Source organism: Rattus norvegicus, chromosome 10 (genome assembly GCF_021556685.1).
Source record: "Rattus norvegicus strain SHRSP/BbbUtx chromosome 10, alternate assembly SHRSP_T2T, whole genome shotgun sequence".
NCBI lineage: Eukaryota > Metazoa > Chordata > Mammalia > Rodentia > Muridae > Rattus > Rattus norvegicus.
The window spans coordinates 13,035,150-13,055,833 of record NC_141543.1 but is presented as its reverse complement, the minus strand read 5'-3'; the positions used below and the strand labels follow the sequence as shown (position 1 = coordinate 13,055,833).

The following is a 20,684-nucleotide window of genomic DNA, read 5'->3' as shown; positions in this document are numbered from 1 at the left end:
ACACCTTCTGTCCAGAAAACTTTAGAAAGTCGTGAGACCGTTAGAAATGAGTGAGCAACTGTAGTCCCAACACACTCCGTCCCATCAAACCAAAATAAATCCTCCTGCTCCTTAAAAAAGAAAGAAAGAAAAGAAAGAGAGAAAGAAAGGAAGGAAGGAAGGAAGGAAGGAAGGAAGGAAGATAGAAAGGGGAAAAAAAGAACCAGGCATGGTGGCACCTTTAATCCCAGCACTCCAGAAGGAGAGGCAGACAGATCTCTATGACCTGGAGGCCAGATGATCTACATTGTGGGTTTCAGGATAGACAGGGCTATGAAGAGAGACCCTGTCTAATAAACAAACATAAGTAAATGAAACAAGAAAGAGAAAAGGAGAAAGTGGGGGGTGGATGGCTGAATAGCTATGGACACACACTGCTCTTGCAGGAGCCCTGAATTCTATCCCCAGCGCCCCATTTTGTCAGCTCACAACCACCTGTAACTACAGCTCTAGGCAATCCCAGGATTCCTATGGCCTCCTTGGACATCCATACGAATATACACAGACAGACACATGATTAAAATAAATCTTCATTTTTAATGAAAGAAAAGGTGCGGGACTCGCATATTCGTTTTAAGGAGTTTTCAGTGCATCTCCAATTTTACATCAAAGATCTTGTTTCTACTCATAAAAGAGATACAAGCAGTTCTGCCTTCCTTTACCATTAAGGAAATGGAGGGAGGGGCTGGGGAAGAGACCTGCCTTGAGTTCCCGTTCTGTGCATCACTGATGGACCAGAAGGAAGAATGGAGAGCCGCTGCTGACAGGTGCTTTAGCCCTCTGTTTCAGGCCCCGGATTCTCAGGTTCCGGAGACCAGATCCGAAGCACAGGACTCAGGATTGGGGGGAAGGGGGGTCAGCTCCTTTCATCAGCAATACCCAGGATCTTAAAACAGTGATGTGAGGTGGGGGTACAATGAAGATTCGCGTTAGACTCTAAAGTCTCTCCCGCCCGTAAGGAGACGACTCCTAGCCCCGATCTGACTTGCTGGGGGATCCTCCCGCTGCCTCTCCCCCAGACCCTTGTTCCGGCCCTCGAGACCCTCCTCTGAGACCCCCAGGCGCATCCTATCCACGGAGGTCGGACTCTGCCCCCGCCCCGCCTTCCCCCTCCCCCCGGGGGCGGTGGCCCATGGCGGGCGCTCTCATTGGCTAAGGCGCAAGCAAGGGCCAGAGGCTGTGGTGCTGATTGGCCAGGGCGGTTCGGCGAAGCTTAGGAGCCTGGCGAGTCGCTGGGGGAAGCTGAGCAGACGCCAGGCGCAGCCGGGAGCATCGGAAGGTGATCGCGCAAGTCGGACCCGTGGATCACAGCCTGTAGATCGCGGCCCGGGCCTGGAGGTAAGTGCGACGCGTGTGCACGCGCGTGGCCGGCCCTTCTGAAGGAAGCCCTGCACCCGAGAAGCCAGAGACGGGCATCTTCCTCTAGAATCCGGGCCCTCCATCTAATCAGGACGCGGGCTCCTGCTCCGAAAGGAAAGGGTCTTCCACTTCCCAGGCCCCAGAAAGCAAAACAGCTTCTGTAACCTTCAAAAACGGGGCCGTTCGCCCTGGCCGCTGGCTGGAGGGGAAAATCCCATTCTTGTTTAGCCCTTGGAATAGAATGCCCCTCTTAACCCCCAAAGTGGAGTCCTGCCTCCGCAAATTTCTAGACCCTCTCCCATCTCCTCCCTTTCTTAAATATCTAAGTTAAATTAGGGTCTCTTGCTTCTCTCTCATTTTTGTCTCCTTGGAATGTTGAGGTCACAGCTCGTATAGAAGGGTCTTATCCTTCCCTGACTGTGAAAGTCCCGGAGAGTAAGACCCTCCCTTCAACAAGGACATCCCAGGCCAAATCACCTAAATATTTATCCCAGAAATTAGGTTCTGAATTCTGGGGACAGATGACTTCTCTTCTGTCCCTATGAAGACCCTTTCCCACCCATAGAAGCCATACTCCCCAAAAAAGGCTTTTAGGGGCCTCTCCTTCCCAGGCCTAGAGCTTCTTCCAGGAGCCTCCAAACTCTAAGAACACAGATGGTCTTGGCACTGCAGGACCAGCAGGCACCCCCTTCCACCCCCACCTCCAACACAAATATAAAAGGCTGTTAGTCAGTGTTACCCTGCAGACGCAGGTCTCTCCCGCACAAAGGGCTATCAACCTAGAGAAGAGCCGTTGGCCCACTCCCAAGGGTCCTCTGTTTGTTTCTTGGGTCTGCCCCCATCAACTCCTGTGGCTCTTGCCTGATGGAATTCCCTGGGCATTAGGCCAAGAGAAGGATGCTGCTGGGGTTGTCCACTGGTCTGGGGACACTGTTGGCTTAGCTGTGTGCCTCCCTCACACTAGCCCGAGGAGGTTTGGCGGGGTCAGATCAGGAGACAGAGAAGCACTGAATCCTGGCCTGTTCTCTGGATCTGGACACTGGGATGTGGAATGGGGAGCGATGTATTTCCTGGAGTCCAGAGGACAGCTCCAGGAGAGACAGATGACGGTGTCTGCATCCTACGATGTAAAAGAACACGTACATTAAGACTGACCATTTGTTTGGTACTTAATCAAACTGAGGCACAAAGAGAGAAAGGGACTGGCTCAAGGTCACCCAGTCAGTCAAAACCTGCGTAGTTCCTTAGGGTCCCCGGAGCTCCCCAACACTAGCTCCAGTCTTCACGTGGACAGTGGGCACTCTGGGCACCATGTCCACATATCACAGGACACAGCAACACCGAGAAAGTCAACTCAGAAGGAGCAGAGCTTGGAAAATGTCTGTAACACTCCGTAGGCTTCTGTTCCTGGGGGCTTAAGGGTTTCTGTCTTGTACCTACTACTGTGTAAAACTTGCCAAAATCCGGGCCAAGCCACTAGAATGGATATTATCAGTTACAGTATGCTAGAGCCAAAGTACTGTGAGAACCTCAGACTGGGTTTGCTCCAGGAAGGGGTGCTTGAGGAGGGTGCACCCATTTTCTCTCTGGTTCCCATTCTCTGCAGCAAAGGCTTGACCCTGCTTAGATTCCTGCACCCTTTCCTGGCACATGGGCGATTTTCTGGGACCATTTAGAGATCACCAAGCAGCAGTGACCAGACCCCCATAGATGGGAGAGTCTGGGGTACCAACTCTCCTTGCTTCTTTCTCTGTCTAGCTCTCAGCTGGAGGGTAGCTGTCATACCAAGAGCCGAGTTCAAGGTGAAAATGTAGACAAGAGAGTGGTGGTTTCCATCTGCTTCTTGGTGTGTGATCTGGGGGAAGATTTCCTTTTACTTTTCTTTATTTTATTTTATTTATTTCTTTATTTTTGTCAGTGTGTAGGACAGGCTAGCCTCTACCTCACTGCGTAGTTGAAGATGACCTTGAACTTCTGATCCTTCCGCCTTCACCCCTTGAATGCTGGGATTGTGTGACTTTACCACATCATTACAGCCAGCGTCCATGCAGGGCTGAGGCCAGGGCAAAGGGCTTGCTACATGCTAGGCAGGCACGCTACCAGCGGTGCTCTATCCCCTGACCTTTGGGAAAGTCCTCTCTCTGTTAGTTATCCTCAAGGTGGAATAAGTTGGTCCTCAAAGTATAACACAGCCAATAAGTAGAAACAGTGGTCACGATTTCAACTACAGAGTCCATTCAAGCCAGGCGGTGGTGGCACATGCCTGTATTCTCAGGTAGATCTCTGTGAATTGAGGCCAGCTTAGTCTACAGAACAAGTTCGAGAATAGCCAGAGCTACACAGAGTCTGGAAAGCATCCCCTCCAGAAAGAGTCAGCTAAAACAGATAGTGTGCCAGCAGTGCCTCTGGGTGCGCCTGGGAACCTGTGCTGTAGACAGTCCTCCAGGACAAAGGCAGCCGAGAACCCTGGGCCATGGGAGAAAAGTTAGGATTGCAGGGAAACAGAGCAGTGTATGCACAGACCTTAAACCCAGTTGGAACCTAGGGCCAGCATCTATTGGCTACTTCTGCCTGGAGCAATATATACAACCATTGGCTCATCTGAGCCTCTGTTCCTTCTCTCTAGCCTGGAGGGTGGGCTTCAGGTAAGGTGTGGACTTCAGGTAAGGGGTGGGCGTCTGGTAAGGTGTGGGCTTCAGGTAAGGGGTGGGCGTCTGGTAAGGTGTGGGCTTCAGGTAAGGGGTGGGCGTCTGGTAAGGTGTGGGCTTCAGGTAAGGGGTGGGCATCTGGTAAGGAGTGGGCTTCTGGTAAGGGGTGGGCATCTGGTAAGGGGTAGCTTGCATTGCGGTTTCTTATTCTTAACCCCACTAGCACTTTGAGTTGGGTGATTCTCAGCTGTGAGTTTTATCGTCTTTGTTGCATTTTACACACTTGATGCCAGTAATACTACTTCAGTTGATAGAAAAGGAAATATCTCCCGTTAGGATAGAGAGTTGGGTTCATGGGTATAATGTCTGGTATGAGCATGAGTTTGGATCCCCAGCACACACCTAAAAGCCAGGCTAGGCAGCTGAGGAATGGAGACAGGTAGATCCTTAGCAAGCCAGTCTTGCCAAAAGGATGAGCTCCCAGTTCAATGAGAGAACCTGTCACAAAGAAGTAATAGCAGTAAGACTCCTAATGGTGACCTCTGGCCTCCACACCACACACACACACACACACACACACACACACACACACACACACACACACCACATACACCACACATACACATACACATACCCACACATACACCACATACCATACATACATACATACACACCATATATACATACACACCACACATACACCATATACATACCACACAACACACACGCACCACACCACACATATACCATACACACCACACCATACATACACACATACCACATATGCACCACATGCATACCATACAAACACTACACACACACACACACACACTACACATACACCATACACACACACACACACACACACACACACACACACACACACACCATCTCCAGATGACTCAGTATCTGGTAGAGGATAAAGTCTTCCTCCTGTCCTTCCTCATTGGGAACAGCTGTCCTAGTGTGGCTTCACACATGGCCAGTGTTTGAGCTAAGGCCTCCTCTTGCACCAGCTCCTCACTGTGGTTTCTCCCTGATGGGAAGGTAGGGGGCTCCCTGTGGGTTAGCCTCCCAACATCCGTGTCCCTTCAGTCCCTGTTCTTTCAGGAGAACTCTGCGGTTCACAGAGCACCATTAGGATTCATATTTTACAGACCTTGAAGATGAGAAATCTGGTCTGAGAGCATCACACCTTTCCCCACAGAGGCCAAAGAGAGACTCAAGGGGAAGGCGCTTGAAATTGATTACCTCTGTTTCTCTAAATGTGAGGGGGTTTGTACACGCCATAATGTGCCTACTGAGGTCAGAGAAAAACCCTTTTAGGGTTGGTTCTTTTGTAATTGGTGGGTCCCCCAGGATGGAACCCAGGTCTTTAGTCTTGGAAGCAAGTGCCTCTACCTGCTTGCTGAGCTTTGAATGCAATTTGAAAGAACAATTTGTTTGAGAGACTTTCTCAGAAGGATGTGAGGTTCTCATACAGTTTAAACTCCATGGGGACCCAGCATGAGGGAATCTGTCCCAGCAATGTCTCCACATGTACGCGGATGACTGAGGAGCACCCACACATCATCCCAGTGTGGGAAGGGGCAGCATCCTGGTATGTTTCAGTGACTTTTTAGAATAAAGTAGATTAAGGCCCTGAGCCTGGGAAGGTCTCGGAGATGTATAATTTAGTGAAATAAAGTCACTGGAACAATACAGAGAGGACGGTTTTATTTTAAAAACATAGTTAAATACACAGAAAATGGGTAGCTAGGGGCCAGTGACATGACTGAGTGGGTGGAGGGACTCATCACCAATGACCTGAGTTCCATCCCCAGGGCCTACACAGCGAAGGAAGAAACGACTCCTAAAAGCTGGTCGTCTGGCTCCCGAGAGAACACCATGATACTGTCACACAGATAAATGTATTTAAAATTTTTGAGAAGATGAATCACCTTCTTAGCACCGATGAGCACTAAAGACGACTCATCAGTCTTATAGAAAGAAAAAACGATAGATAGGAAGAAGTCCGGGCGCGGGGGGGGGGGGGCAGTCCCTTTCGAGAGAGGTAAGAGGACGAGCCCGCCAGCGGCTCCTGCTGGAGCAAGCAAAGCCCACACTTTGTGTGTCCACTATTAATTATTGATATTGATATTGATAATTGATATATACCTGAAGTTGCCAATGGCAGAGGCTCAGACCTTCTGAGCTTCCAGGGGCTTCTGAGGCTAAGAAACAGGTATGAAAGCTATCATCTGGGGTTGGGGATTTAGCTCAGTGGTAGAGCGCTTGCCTAGGAAGCGCAAGGCCCTGGGTTTGGTCCCCAGCTCCGAAAAAAAAAAAAGAAAGCTATCATTTGTCCTGGCTGAGGATATGGAAGTACATCTTGGAGTTACCAGACCTGTGACCTCTCACGTGGATATCAGCCACTCTGATCTCTCAGACCCTGATTTCCTGTCCTTACGTGAGGTGTCAGTAAAAAGAAAAAGAAAAAAAAAAAAAACACAGTGAAATCTGAGTTGGGAGGACAATAGAAGTGACCCGACTTGGTTAGGGTGAGGATTCAATGGGACCTTGTGTTCCTACCCTTGGTAAACAGTCGGTGCTTAATTTATGTAGCCACTGTCAGTCTCCTCTCTTTCCTCCTTCTGCTTGCCTGTCCCCTGGCTAGAGACAGACCACAAAACCCTCATAAGTGACAGCTGGGCAGCCTGGGGGCCTGCAAGAGCGCTCAGCAGAGTGGATCGATAGCCCCATGCACCACCATGCCTGACGGGGTTCTTGGCTGAAAGTCAGGGGAGGACTCTGAGGGGAGCCATGCTCCAGTTCCTCCTCCCGTGCCTGACTATCTTCTCTTTAACAAGCTAAGCTCCTAATGACTGGCCTCCAATTACACATTCCCTCAGTAACTCCAACTCCAAGGGCAGATTGTCCTTCAAAGGCGGCTTCAAGATCCATCTTGTTTTCCTTTTTTCTCCTTTCTCTCTTCCCATCCCCTCCCATGTCCCCCCATTCCCTTCCTTCCCCTTCCTTCCCCTCACTTCCTTTCCCCCACCCCTTAATATTTTGAGACAAAGCCTTACTATTAGCTCTGGCTAGCCTGGTCCTCGCTATGTAGCCCAGGCCAGCCTTGCATTTGGTCAACTCAGACTGATCTCAAAACTCCTAACAGTCCTCCAGCCTCAGGCTCCATGTCCTCAGCTATAGATTCTGCACTTTTATGGAAAATTCCTTTAACCCTTCTCTACCCTGAGCCAGAAACCTATTTCTCCCCCCACCCACATCCCAGTCTCCCTTGGTTCCTTCACTGCTGCCTGGTTTTCTCCCCTTCATTAATTCCCTAGCAAGCACGGCTTGTGACAGCCCTGTTTGTGCCCACCTCCCAAATGCACTGCCCAGTTTCTAGCGCAAGCGACATTGCTGAATGAGTCTCTGCATTCAGAAAAATTATTCGTGGGCTGGAGAGATGGCTCATCAGTTCAGAGCACTGTCTACTCTTCCAGAGGACCTAGGTTCAATTCCCAGTAGCCACATGGCAGGTAACAGGTCTCTGTAACTCCAGCTTCAGGGGATCTGACACCCTCACACCGACATACATGCAGGCAATGCACCAATGCACATAAAATAAAAATAAATAAGTCATTGAAAGAAAAGGGAAATTCTTTGTATTTATGTGCATGACTGTTTTTGCCTGCCTGTATATATGGATGTAATATGTGTGCCTGGGCCCTGAGCAGGTCAAAAGAAGGCACTAGGTACCCTGGATGGACAGTTGTGAGTAGACATGTGGGTGCTGAAAACCAAACCCAGGTCCTCTGCCAAAACAGCAAGTTCTCTAAACCACTGAGCCATCTTTCCAGGGCCAGGGTGAGTCGGACTCTGAATTTTCATTGTGAGAAAACAGACAGCACACTTAAGCAAGTGTTTAAACTACTTTAAAGGATAGCATCCGTGGCGTTAAACATATTCCAGTGCTGCTCTAAGCTATCTTCGTCACCCTGTAAGGAAGATTAAGTGGTCACTCCTCACGCCTCAGCTCCCGGTCTCTGCAGATTGGCCTGTCCTGAGTACTTCCTGTTGATGTTTAGCTTCTCCATGACTACGCATACTACAGTACTTCTTCCTGTTTTAGAAATTAGCAATATTCCGTTATATAGGTTGATCGTGACTTGCTCCTGCCTTTATCAGCGAGCCAATAGGTATGAGAAGGTGATAGAAATCTTGCCTACTGTGAACATACATGTGCAGGTCTTGGCTTAAAGACCTGCTTTTGAGCCGTGGATGCGGCTCACTTGGTCCAGTGCTTGCCTAGCATGTACAAAGCTCTGACTTTAAAGTCATCTGCAGCTACAAATGAGCTTGAAGCCCACCTGGGGTATGTGGAGACCATGTCTTTAAAGGGAGGGAAAGCATCTGCTGGGGAGATGGCTTAGCCGGGAGAGTGCTTTACTTGCAAGCATAAGGACTAGAATTTGGATCCCCAGAGCCTCTATAAAAGCCAGGCAGTAATCCTTGCTGGCCACTTGTAATCCTTGGACAAACAGACGAGTGGAACAAACTGGCTAGCAAAAAGACACCCATCTACTTTAGACCCATACACACCCACCATCAGAACCACTGCTGCCGCCACCACCACACCACACTAGACATACACCCTAGACATGCAAGAAAAAGAGAAGGAAAAACCTGCTTTCAGTTTATACACAGGAGCCAAACTGACAATCTGGGGGCTGACTCCCTGTTGGACCCAAGGAACTTGGACAACAGGATTTACATTCGCACCTGCATGTGTGAGGGCTCCAGTGTCCACACATCCTCGGTAAATTACTGTCTTATCCTAGCCTGTCTGGGCACGGCGATGTTGCTACATTGTTGCGTTGACCTATATTTTGGTAACTGCTCTCACTGTGACATTGAGTATCAGCTGCTCCTGTGCTTGCTGCTCGTTAATGTCTCTTCAAGTCCTTTTTATTCTTAAAAAATGTTACAGACTCAGCATGGTGGGACACCTGTTTAATCCCAGTACTCCGGAGGCAGAGACAGGTGGATCTGAGCTCAAACCCAGCCTGGACTAATAGAGAGCTGCCAGCCTAGGCTAGTCTCATTAAGCTAAAGTTTCAATAAAACAAAAGAAAATTGTTACATTAATTTATTGTGGGGTCACACATGTAGTGTGGTTGTGGAGGTCAGAGGACAACTTCATGTGGATTCTGGGGATCAAACTCTAGTTGTTAGGCTTGGTGGCAAAAGCCTTTACCCACCAAGTCATCTTGAGGCCCCCTGTGTTCCCTTCGCTTGCTTGTCAACTGTGTTTGTCTTTCTAGATTGAAGTTGTAATTATTTATATTTAGGTTGTTTGGTTGATTGGTGTGTGCATGCATGTATATACAGGTCACATGCTTATATGGATGTCAGAGGACAACTCTTGGGAGTTGGTTCTCTCCTCCATGTGTGTTCTGGGCATTGAACTCAGGCTACCAGACTTGGCATAAAGCCCCTTCACTCACTGGGCCATTTGCTGGCCCATGAAGTTGTGATCTGTGTCGCTATTTCCTGGTCCATTTAAACAGTTCCTGTATAGGTCAGGAACTGTCTGTGACCTTGGAACACAGGCAACTTCAGAACAGTTCCTGCCCACGAGGAAATCACTGTGTAAATCAGGTTTGCTGCCTCCACACTGCTGGCTTCATAGGAGGGGGCAGCCATCTGCTTTAATCCTTCTCTCTGAGACGTCAGTAGTATACCTCCACACAAGTGGTGACAGCCACAACCTCTCTGTCACCGAATGTTCTGTGGGGAACAAAACTGCTCCTGGTTGAGAATCACCAGTTTAGAGGTGCTGTGTTCCTTGGAGACATGTTGGAACACCCAACCAACAGACCAAAGAAAGCATTTAGCCCAGATCAATCTTGGTAAACTAATACATTACCCAGGATTCTCTCCATGGGGTGGGTAGCTCTGAAACAGCTGTGTCACTGAGAAGTCGCACCCCAGCATGGGTGACACTCACAGAAGCAGCACCAAGGCGCTCTCTGCCTGACTTGCAGTTTCACCAGTCTTCTGAGCAATTGTTTATGGCTTTTACAACCCTGGGGAGAGCCCTCATGAACCTAATAATTTTCACAGGCTTGTAAGTTTCCTTGGCCTGGAGTCCTATCAGTCTCCTCGTCCTTGCTTCAGGAGGGGAAACAACTACTCAAGAGGCTGAACAAACATAGATAGCCAAAATTTCTGTCTTGAAGCACATTGTTGGATGTTGGACAGGTGGGTGGATGGATGGATGGGTGGATGGATGGATGGATGGATGGATGGATGGATGGTTGGATGGATGGATGAATGGATGGATGCTTGTATGCATGGATCAGGGGATGAGCAGATGCATGGATAGATGTGTGAATGGATGGATGGATGGATGGATGGATGGATGGATGGATGGTTGGATGGGTGGGTGGATGGATGGATGGTTGGATGGGTGGATGGATGGATGGTTGGATGGGTGGATGGATGGATGGATGGATGGTTGGATGGGTGGATGGATAACTGACTGTACTTTATAATATTTGGACATATTCCTGAGGCTGTACTGAGGATCCACTTTTCCTACTGAAACATGCTACTTTGGGCATGGTAGTCCTCACACTTTTAACATGGGCACACCCAGGAAAGCTTTGTAAAACACACAAGCTTACGCATCAGAATCTGAGCTTTAATAGAATCACCAGCTGATAGACTACTCTCAAAGCCCTCTGCAAATCCTGACCAACCCCTGCCTTACCAATGTATCAATTCCCAGCAGTCCCATTGCCTTCGGCCAACCCCTTCATTAGATGTTGACATCACAAAGGAGGCATGCTGACAGCATAGAGTCCTTCAGCTGCACTGAGTCTTCTACCTGGGCCCACTGTGCTTTAGAACCTCTTTATTTGGACTGAGGAGATAATGCTCAGGGGATAAAAGTACTTGTCATACCAGACAAGGACCTGAGTTCAAATCCCTGTAACCCATGTAAAAGTCAGAAGCATCCCAGTGCTTCTTCTTTGAGGAGATGGGAGATGAAGTCAGGATAATCCCAGAAGCCCACCAGCCAGCCAGCCTGGTGAGCCTATAAAACACCACCAACAACAACACCATGACAATGAATGAGGTGACTCTGACTCTAAAGTTGGAAGCCAAGGACTGACACTAAGTTGTTCTCTGAGCCCCACACTAGCACTGACATCCACATGAGAGACCCTGCGTAGGCCCAGCACTTTCTTCAGAGCAAAAAGAAAAAGAAACAGTGAGAGACAGACAGACAGACAGACAGAGAGGGAGAGAAGGGAGGGAAGGAGGGAGAGAAGGGAGGGAGAGAAAGAGGGACAGAAGGGAGGGAGAGAAGGAGGGAGAGAAGGGAAGGAGGGAAGGAGGGAAAGAAAGGAGGGAGAGAATGAGGGAGAGAAGGGAGGGAGGAAAAGAGGGAGAGGAAAGTCCTACTATGTGGTCTTCCACATAGTAGGTAAAGTGTTTGCCACAAAGTCATGAGGACCTCAGTTTGATCGCAGCATCAAGAGCAGGCACCGTGGTGTACTGGTCACCCCTGCACTGGGTGGGGTCAGAAGGCTCCCTAGTGCTCACCGATCACCAGGATAGCCTGACTAGCAAGTTCAAGTTCCCGAAAAAGAATGTATCTCAAAACAAGGCAGGGTGTTCCTAAATAATGCCACTCAAAGGTGACCTTTGCCCTACCCATTCATTCTCATATGTGCATGTGCACACAACAGAAAAATAAGCAGTGGGAGAAGGGTGAAAAATCATGGCTCTTGTGAAATGGAAAAAAACAAACACTTGTCCTTGGGTTAACAAGCAGATGTTATAAGTTCAAAGGAAAAGCCAAATACAGCACAGCCGTGCATGCAGAGAGAAATGATGGCGTGGATCACAAGAGGAGGCAGAAATGGTCCTGATGGGGCAGAACTTGCTTATCTGTCAGTTTCCTGCAACTTAAAGGGGTTTAAAAAGAAACCAAGCTAGCTTGGATGCAAGGAACAAGACTGGAATCAAATAACCCAAAGGCTGGTGTAGTTTGTCATTGACGAACAATTTCTCTCTGTCTCTTGGTGGGACAGAGGCAGGAGAGTTCAGTGAGGAGAGGTTCCCAGCCGGGCGACCCTTTATGAATTTGGACTGGACCCAGAGATCCATTGGGGATCACAGTGGGGTTCTGAGCAAGGTGGTGAGGTGATTTCATTAGCACTTGAAGTAACTGCACAGCGAGGGGCAACCCATCTTCTTCCACCGTTGAGCCCAGGTTCCACACTGGAACCAGCCAATCCTGGCCTTGTACCAAGAGCTTTTAAGACCTTAAAGCGCCTTGGGGGCAAGGTTGGCGGAATGCCAGCCAAAAGAGCAAGGCACCACCGCACAGGCAGGCCTGTTCCCAAGTAGGAACAAAGGCAGCCTCCCCTCTCCTTGTCCACAGCTGTAAATAGCTCTCTGCTGGCCCTGCAGTCTGAGCTCCTTTGTGGGGACAGGCTGGAAATGAACATCCCGAGAAGTGTTTGTGCAAATTACTGCTGAACGCACAGTGTACACCTGGCAGCCTGCCCCGGCGCAGCCCTGCGTGCAACACCCTCCCAGGAGCCGCAAGCCAGGCTCAAAGAACACACACACAAGATTGTGGACATTCTGATCTAGGGACAGGCTTGAGGAAGGCGTCCAAGCTGAGCCAGCTGTCAGGTTGAGAAGAGAAGCAAACCTTCTAAGGACCCAGACCAAGTTTCATTATCATGGCAGTAACTCATGAACAATAAAAGGGCAGACATCCTAAGGGTTACCTACCCTGAACTTGTGCATCCCATGAGGCAGGACTGAGCAGAGTGCAAACCTGGGAAACAGACTCAGTAAGTAGACCCCACAGAGGGCTGTTCATTCGAGCAGCGCCCACTGTCCACTAGCCACACGGATGCCTCTGGGCAATCTTGCAGCTCCCTGGCTTCAGGGCACCCATCCGTCAGTTCAAGCAAGAACGTTTCTAGTCACTGAAAACTGGGGTGAGGGGTCCAGCTACTACAATAAATAGAAAAGTAGAGTCAAAATATTTTAAAAAGAAATGGGGCTGGTGAGATTAGATGTCTCAACAAGTTAAAAAGGGTGGAGTTAGATCCGCAGGACCAACATAGCGGGAGCAGAGAACCAACGCCTGCCAGTCGCCCTCTGCCTTCCATCGCTTGCCACGATGCCATGTGCATCTCCAAGTATATCGAGTAATTTAAAAATTGTAATTAAAAATTCCGCTGCGTGGGATGATGAATGGCTGTAATCTCAGTGTTTCAGAAGCGGAGGCAGGAGAATTGTGGGTTGGAAGTCAGCATGGAATATGGTTCTACCCAGCCTGGGCTGGGTAATAAAATGGGGGTGGGGTGGGGTGTGTACTGAGGGTACAGCTCCCTCAGTAGAGGGTGAGCACAGCACACACACACATCACACCTCGGAAAGCAGACACGGTGGTGCATGCACGCCTGTAATGCTAGCACCAGAGGGTAGAGGCAGGGGGATAAGAAGTTCAAGGTCATCCTCAACTACAACTATTTAGCAAATTTGAGGTTAATTTGAGAGGGGCGAGACCCTATCCAGAGAGAGAGACAGACAGACAGACAGACAGACACAGACAGAGACGGAGACCGAAAGACAGAGACAGACAGACAGACAGAGGCAGAAAGGTGAGTGCCATGCATGCTTGCTCACATCTATAATCTCAGCATTCAAAATTCTGAGACAGGAGGATCACCTTTAGTCTCAGGATGGTCTGGGTCACAGACTAAGACACTACTTAAAACAAACAGCCAGGCTTGGTGGCCCACCCCTTCAATATCAGCACTCAGGAGGCAGAGGCAGGCAGATCTTTGTGAGTTCAAGGCCAGCCTGGTCTACAGAGTGTCTTTCAGGACAGCTGCAACCACACAGTGAGACTGTATCTCAAACAAAGCCTTCACACAAACACTCAGGAGGAAGCTAGTGGGACTTGGCTCCTGCATGCTGCTTTCTGAGACATTTCCCCTACTGCCATTCCGAGATAGATTGGTTGAGAGGAACATCGTGCCCACAGAGACTAGAAACCCGTAGCAGCTGCCATGTTCTGATAGTCCTTCTTGGAATGGAGCAGGTTCAGCAGTTCGCATTCTCGCTGCTTATCATGGCTCAAAAGGTCACTGCTGTTATCCAGGTCAGCTCCCTGTTTGGAGTCTACTTTTCTATTTGCTGTGGTAACTGGTCCTCCTCACCCCAATTCTCAGTGACTATTTAATTAGAGTTGTACCAAGGTGGGGGGCACCAAGCAAGCACACACATCTTCCCTTTTGTATTTTAATTTCCCGATCTGTGTTTTGCTACCTGCTCTGTAAGTGAACGCTTCCTCCAATGCCTGGGAAGACAGAACTGCTCAGGATCCAAAGATACTTTATCCTAAGCGATTGTAGAACGCCTGGGGTTCACCAATTGCTAATCTTTAACTGGGGAAAGCATACAGTGGGGGAACATTCCTTTGCCCCTGAGCTGACAGTCAAGTCCCTACAGAGAGTCAGCTAAGACCTGCAGCTGTCCCTCTGTCCTTCGGTTTAGGAGAGCAAGGAAACTGCAGGAGTCAGAGGCCCCTCACATGGGAACTTATCACATGCAGGTTGACTCTGGGAGCCACACCCAGGATCTGGAGGGAACATCAGACTGTGTTTCTAATAGGGAGCCAAAGGGCACTTGGGGCCTTACACCTATTAATCATTGAACCCGGCAGCAACGCCCAGAGTGCTCGTTGGTGTTCTACAAGCAAGGAAAGTGAGGCGTATATGAAGCCTGAGTTATACATCTCTGTAATCCCCAACTATTTGATTAGAGATGGCCCAAGGGCAGGGCTGGCCCTGTGACTCAATATTAGAGCTACCTCAAGTAAGGCTGTGGGTGGCGATCCTCCAACACAAGGGATTTGGGAGAAACAATAGGCATGTCAGTCCAGAGAAGCACCACCCTGGTTGGTTTGAGGGGAAGTCATTTCCCCAGACCCCTTATAGTGAGTTTAGCACTCTGTTATAATCCTTCGTCCATTTCTGTCCCTAGCAGGAGACCACACATCTCTTAGGTTAAGCTTCAGCAGGTCTGAGCCCTTTCTATGTCTCTGGCATCTTCCTAGGGTCTGCGTCAAAGTATCACTGAGATGAGCAGGAAACATTGTTATTTAATGCTTCTGATGTTTGCTGTCCTGGTTTGCTCAGACAAGCTTGTTTCTTGTTTCTTTCACCTTGCCTGCCTTTTCCTCCTCTTCTTGTTGTTTTGAGACAGAATCTCAGGTAGCACACAGTGGCCTCAGACGTGCTCTGTAGGCAAGGCTGGCTTTGGATTCCTGCTGCAGTCTCTGCTTCTCGAGTGTCAGATGGGCTCATAGGTGTGAATCACTGCGTTCCGGTACTGTCCTTTCTTATAAGTGTTTCACACTAAAATGACCATCAGAGTATAAGAGGTACAAAGACCCCGTGTGCCCTTCACCAAATGTTCTTCAAGTACTTGCCCTTCTTATAAACTTGTTACACTGAGATGGCCGTGAAAGTGTAAGAGATACAGAGACCCCATGTGCCTTGTCCACTGTTTCCCCATGACCCCTGTCTCACTAACCCATAGATAACACACTAGTTGGGCTAGTATGACCCTGATACAACTGCCTGTCAATGGGATTCCCTCCAGTTTACACATATGTACTGTGCATATTTAGGGTTTTTGGTTTGAATTTATTCTTTTGAAGATTTTTCCTTTTCTTTCTTTCTTTTTTTTTTTTTTTTTTTTTTTTTTTGAGTGGTGCTGGAATCAAACTCAAGACACCGTACGCAATCTACTACTCTCTCAGCTCCCACCCTGCATATGTTTTAGCAGTTATCAATCTCACTGGGAAGCAAGTGAAATCAGAGGGCAGCACCGGCTCGGGACCACTCAGAGTTCCAGTCTGCAGGACAGGCTGTGGAGAGTGAGGTGGAGCTATGAGGCAAGGAGTTAGGAGGCTGCGGGAGACATCCTAAAATCTGCCTCTGTGGGACGGGGAAGGACAGCACGGAGAACCACGTGGTTTTGAGAGTTTAAGCAGCTCATTGTTTCTGCAGTTCCTCCCTCGGCACTTACTCCGCGGTTTTATTTTTCTGAGCACCACTTAAACCCAGTTTACAGGTTCGAATCCCAGTTTAGCTGCTTCCTAGCAGAGAAACCTTGGGCGGGTTGGCGAACCTCTGCATACGTCCTTTGTCAAATGGGCCAACAGTCATACGGATGCAGAAGTGTCGGATGCAGGAGTGTCGAGGGAGTTAAAGGAGGGATTTACGGGAAGGCCTCGGGAACAGAAGCAGACCTGAAGCTCAGTAATGCTCAGTAAACATGACTGCTATTTTTACTACCCATTATTTCTTTTAATTAAATTGGTCTGCTTAGTGGTGAGCCCCAGCTATAGGTGAGCGGTCACAGATCTCTGAAGTGTGTTTGCCTGCTTCCTTTTCTTTCTTAGAGGCAGAGTCTGTGTAGCCTCGGCTGGCCTTGAGCTCTTGATCCTTTTGCTTCTACCTCCCAAGTCCTGGGGTTCCAAGCATTTGCCTTCGCCGTGCCTGGTTCTCTCTGTCTCTCTGTGTGTCTCTGTTTCTCTGTCATCATCTCTTTCTCTATGCCCATGTGTGTGCATGTGTGTGTGTGTGTGTGTGTGTGTGTGTGTGTGTGTGTGTGTGTGTGTTCATGTGGAAGTCAGAGGATGACGTAGGGTGTCTGCCTTAATCAGGCTTCGACTTGTTTTTTGAGGCAGGGTCTCCCAGTGAACCTGGAGCTCACTGATTCAGCTACACTGTGTGATCAGTGACTTCTAGGGATCGTCCTGCCTCTGCCTCCACTACCCGAGATTACTGGTGCATGCTACTGGGCCTGGCCTTTTCAGTGGATATTAGAGATCCAAACTCAACACCCCCCACTTATGTTTGCACAGCAAGCACTTTACCAGCTGAGGCATCTGCCAGGCACCCACCTCCTGTGTTTTCTTAATGCACGTTAAGGCAGAAATGTTGCCATTAAGATAAATGTCATTGAGCTGGATGGTGGTGGCTCAAGCCTTTAATCCCAGCATTCGGGAGGCAGAGGCAGGTAGATCTTTGAGTTTGAGTCACACAGAGTGAGTTCCAGGAGAGCCAGGGCTATACAGAGAAACCATCTCAATAAGTAAATAAATTAGCAAATAAATAAATGTCATCTACTCTCATTGGAAATTGGAAAGTGCATTTTGAGAGTCTGGAATCCTGGAGGATGCTTTCTAGCATGCGTTGGTCAAGTCACGTGACTCGGAGCCTTGGTTTCTTCATATAGAGAACGTGATTTGCCATGCAGAATGGATCAGGAGATTTGAGTTGTTGAACACATAATTGGCCCTCAGGAAATGCCCCTTCTTCCTGGCACACGCATCCTGAGGTATCACATTGCTTCCTCTTGGCCTTGGAAACAGAAAAGCTAAACATGATCTCATTGAGGTTTTCAAATTACATTATTTAGTGCTTACACACACCCTCTATGTTCATGCATGTATGTGTGTGTGTGTGTGAGTGTGTGTGTGTGTGTGTGTATGTGTGTGAAGTGTGTGTGTGTTTGTATGTGTGTGTAGTGTGTGTGTATGTGTGTATGTGTGTGTATGTATGTATGTGTGTTTGTGTGTATTTGTGTGTATGTGTGTATGTGTGTGTGTGTATGTGTGTGTGTTTGTGTGTATTTGTGTGTATGTGTGTATGAGTGTTTATGTATGTGTGTGTTTGTGTGTATGTGTGTGTATGAGTGTGTATGTATGTGTGTGTTTGTGTGTATGTGTGTGTATGAGTGTGTATGTATGTGTGTGTGTTTGTGTGTATGTGTGTGTATGTGTGTATGAGTGTGTATGTATGTGTGTGTGTATGAGTGTGTATGTATGTGTGTGTAGTGTGTGTATGTGTGTGAGTGTGTTCATTCCATGGCACATATGTGGAGGTCAGAGAACAACTCGTAGGGGTCAGTTTTTTGGTTCAAACTCAGGCTGTCAGACTTGTCAGTAAAAACCTGACAGAGGTTTTTATCCAGCTCTGGAAGGGTTTGATTCAAAGTCATCAGCTGTTCCAACCACTTGGTTAGGAGTGAGAAGGGCTTGCATCCAATGTCCAGAGATAGTGTGGCTGTGACAGGCACATTTGCAAAGCGGAGACATCCCTGAGGTAAGTTCTGGTTTCTGTTCGGAGGTAGATTAGGCCAGGAGTTCTTGGACAAGGAAAGAAATGCAGAAAAATGAAAACCCAGCAGGCTGCCACATCCCATTAACTCCATTCCAGTATGGAGCCCCCAGGGTCCTGATGCTTGGAGACACGGAGTCTGTCCTTGTCTGACCAGTGCCCGAATCTGTGTAAATGCAGTTTTTGCTGGGTCTCCTTGAGTCTGAAATGGCAAGTTCCAGCCTTGTCTTGGGATGTCCTCTGGGAACAAGAGTGTCGTGCTGACACCACAGGGCTTTTGGGGCAAGTTGCTGAGTCGACAGGACATCTTCCCGGTTGAGTTGGTGTTGTGGAAGAGAGGAGAGCTCCTCAGAGGCTTCTGTTTAAAGATGGCATGAGAAGCAGATGGCTTCTGGGTTCTTCGATAAGAGGCTGGCACTAGCTGTGGTTTTAATTTCCTGTAGGAGCCAAATGATTGTGAAGATTGCCTCTCCCTGCCTCTGCAGAGCACCCCTGAGCTCCGGCTTGTGACTCTGCAGAAAAAAAAAAAGAAAAAAAAAAAACAAAACAAAAAAACAAAAAACGACCCGCAAGAACAGAGGCAGGTTCCCTGAGAGTCAGTTTCTCTCTTTACAGAATAGCACAAGCCCGTGTCACAAGACACAAGACAATGACTAACTGTTACTGGGACTGGGGATATGGCTCAGTGGGTAGAGTGCCTGGTGTGCAAGCCTGAAGACCTGAGTTCATATCCTCAGCACCCACGTAAAAAGCCAGGCAAGGCAGCATGCACTATAATCCTGGTGCTGAGAAGAAGCAGAAAGACAGACAGATCTAAGAGCTTGCTGGTCAGCTAGTCTAGTCAAAACAGCAACCTAGTGGTTCAGGAAGAGACTCTGTCTCTTACCTAACTAGAATAAGGTGGAGAAGTGACTGAAGAAGCATTCGAGTGTCAGCCTCTGCCCACATGTGTTGCCTCCCTGCGCTCCTGCATGCACTACACACAAAGACTTCATAAACAGTACAGGGTTAGCCATGTCTGAAAATGAATTTCCGTAGGGCATGCATCGGAGAAGCCTGTCCCCCGGAAGGGCTCTGCAGCTCTGTCCTCATTTCTTCTCATCTGCCAAGAAGGGGGAAGATCTCCCTATGGTGTAGAGATGCTGAGTCTGAACGCAGACAGTACTCATGGTTCAGAGAGTCACGGTGCAGCTACGGGTGGAACCTGGAGTGGTTGCTCCCAGGACACCCAAGCATGGACCTGCCATTCCTTGAGGAAGAGGTTTGCCCGAGGAAGTGAACAACCAGCAAAGACAGAAGCTCAATGTGGTGATGCAAGCCTCTCGCCCCAGCTACGATGGAAGCCGAAGGAGAATCACAAATTCAAGGCCAGCATGGACGACTGAGCAAGACGTGTGTGTGTGAGTGTGTGTGTGTGTGTGTGTGTGTGTGTGTAGCTTGTGCCAGAATGTGCTTGTGTAGAGCAAAAATAACAATGTCAGGTGTCTTCCTCTGCTGCTTATCCACCTTAGTTTTTGAGATTGAACCTGGAGCTCACCAACCGGCTAGACCAGGGAATCCCCCTGTCTCCACCTCCCAGCCCACCATGGAATTACAGGTACAGGGTTTTTATCTCACAGCTGGGGATCAATGCAATTCCTCATACTTGTGTGGCAAGCACTTTACCCATGGTGCCGTCTCCACAGCCCTTTGTTTTTTGAGACAGGTTCTTACTGCACAGGCCTGGCTGGCCTGGAGCAGAGTGGTACTCAGTCCTCTGCCGGTTGTGTGTGATTTCAGGTATGTGCTACCATCCCCAGACCCTGGGTTCAATCTCCAATAGCAAAAGATGGATGGATACATGAATAGTACACAGAATCTGAGAATGTGAGATGTGGGGACCCCTCCGAACTGACTGAGTAAACTGATACTTGAAGCTTCTCTCCAGCAGCCTAGACCAAAAGGTACCCAGCCTTGGGACCAATCTAAACCATGCAATGAGCTTCTGGTTCTGCCTTGCCCATTTCGCAGCATATAGAGCATTGCAAGTGTGATATCAGGAGACCTAGGACTTGAATCCAGGTCAGAGTACACGAATCGCACCTGTGACCCCTGACCCCTGTGTCCTCTACAACCCAGCTTTCTCCCGCTGCATGGCATTCTACCCAGTGCTCAGCAGAGAAAGACTAAGGGGCCTACTCTTTGTTGATGAGGACTCACAGTGAAAGGCAGGTCCCTGGGCCCAGGAGTTCTTTGGAAGTTTGGGGATCACCAACCTGTGTTGCTAGAGCAGTAGTCAGTTCCTATCTGTGGGTGTTTATGGGGTTATGGAAGCACTACAGGAAGAATCGGGGAGCATCCACGGCAGCCAAGTGTTCTAAGGGACATACTGTCTCAGCTGCCCAAAAGTGGCCCATGTTCCTTGTGGAGGAAGCGCCTC

At 48.8% G+C, this 20,684-nt stretch overlaps 1 protein-coding gene across 1 annotated transcript in view; it reads left to right on the top strand.

The window, feature by feature from the left end:
• Positions 1-1,320: 1,320 nt before the first annotated feature.
• Abat (4-aminobutyrate aminotransferase) overlaps positions 1,321-20,684 on the top strand; it is a 97,429-nt gene continuing 78,065 nt past the window's right edge. The window contains 1 exon segment of the mRNA NM_031003.2: positions 1,321-1,377. The gene's annotated coding sequence lies outside the window, so the exon portion shown is untranslated.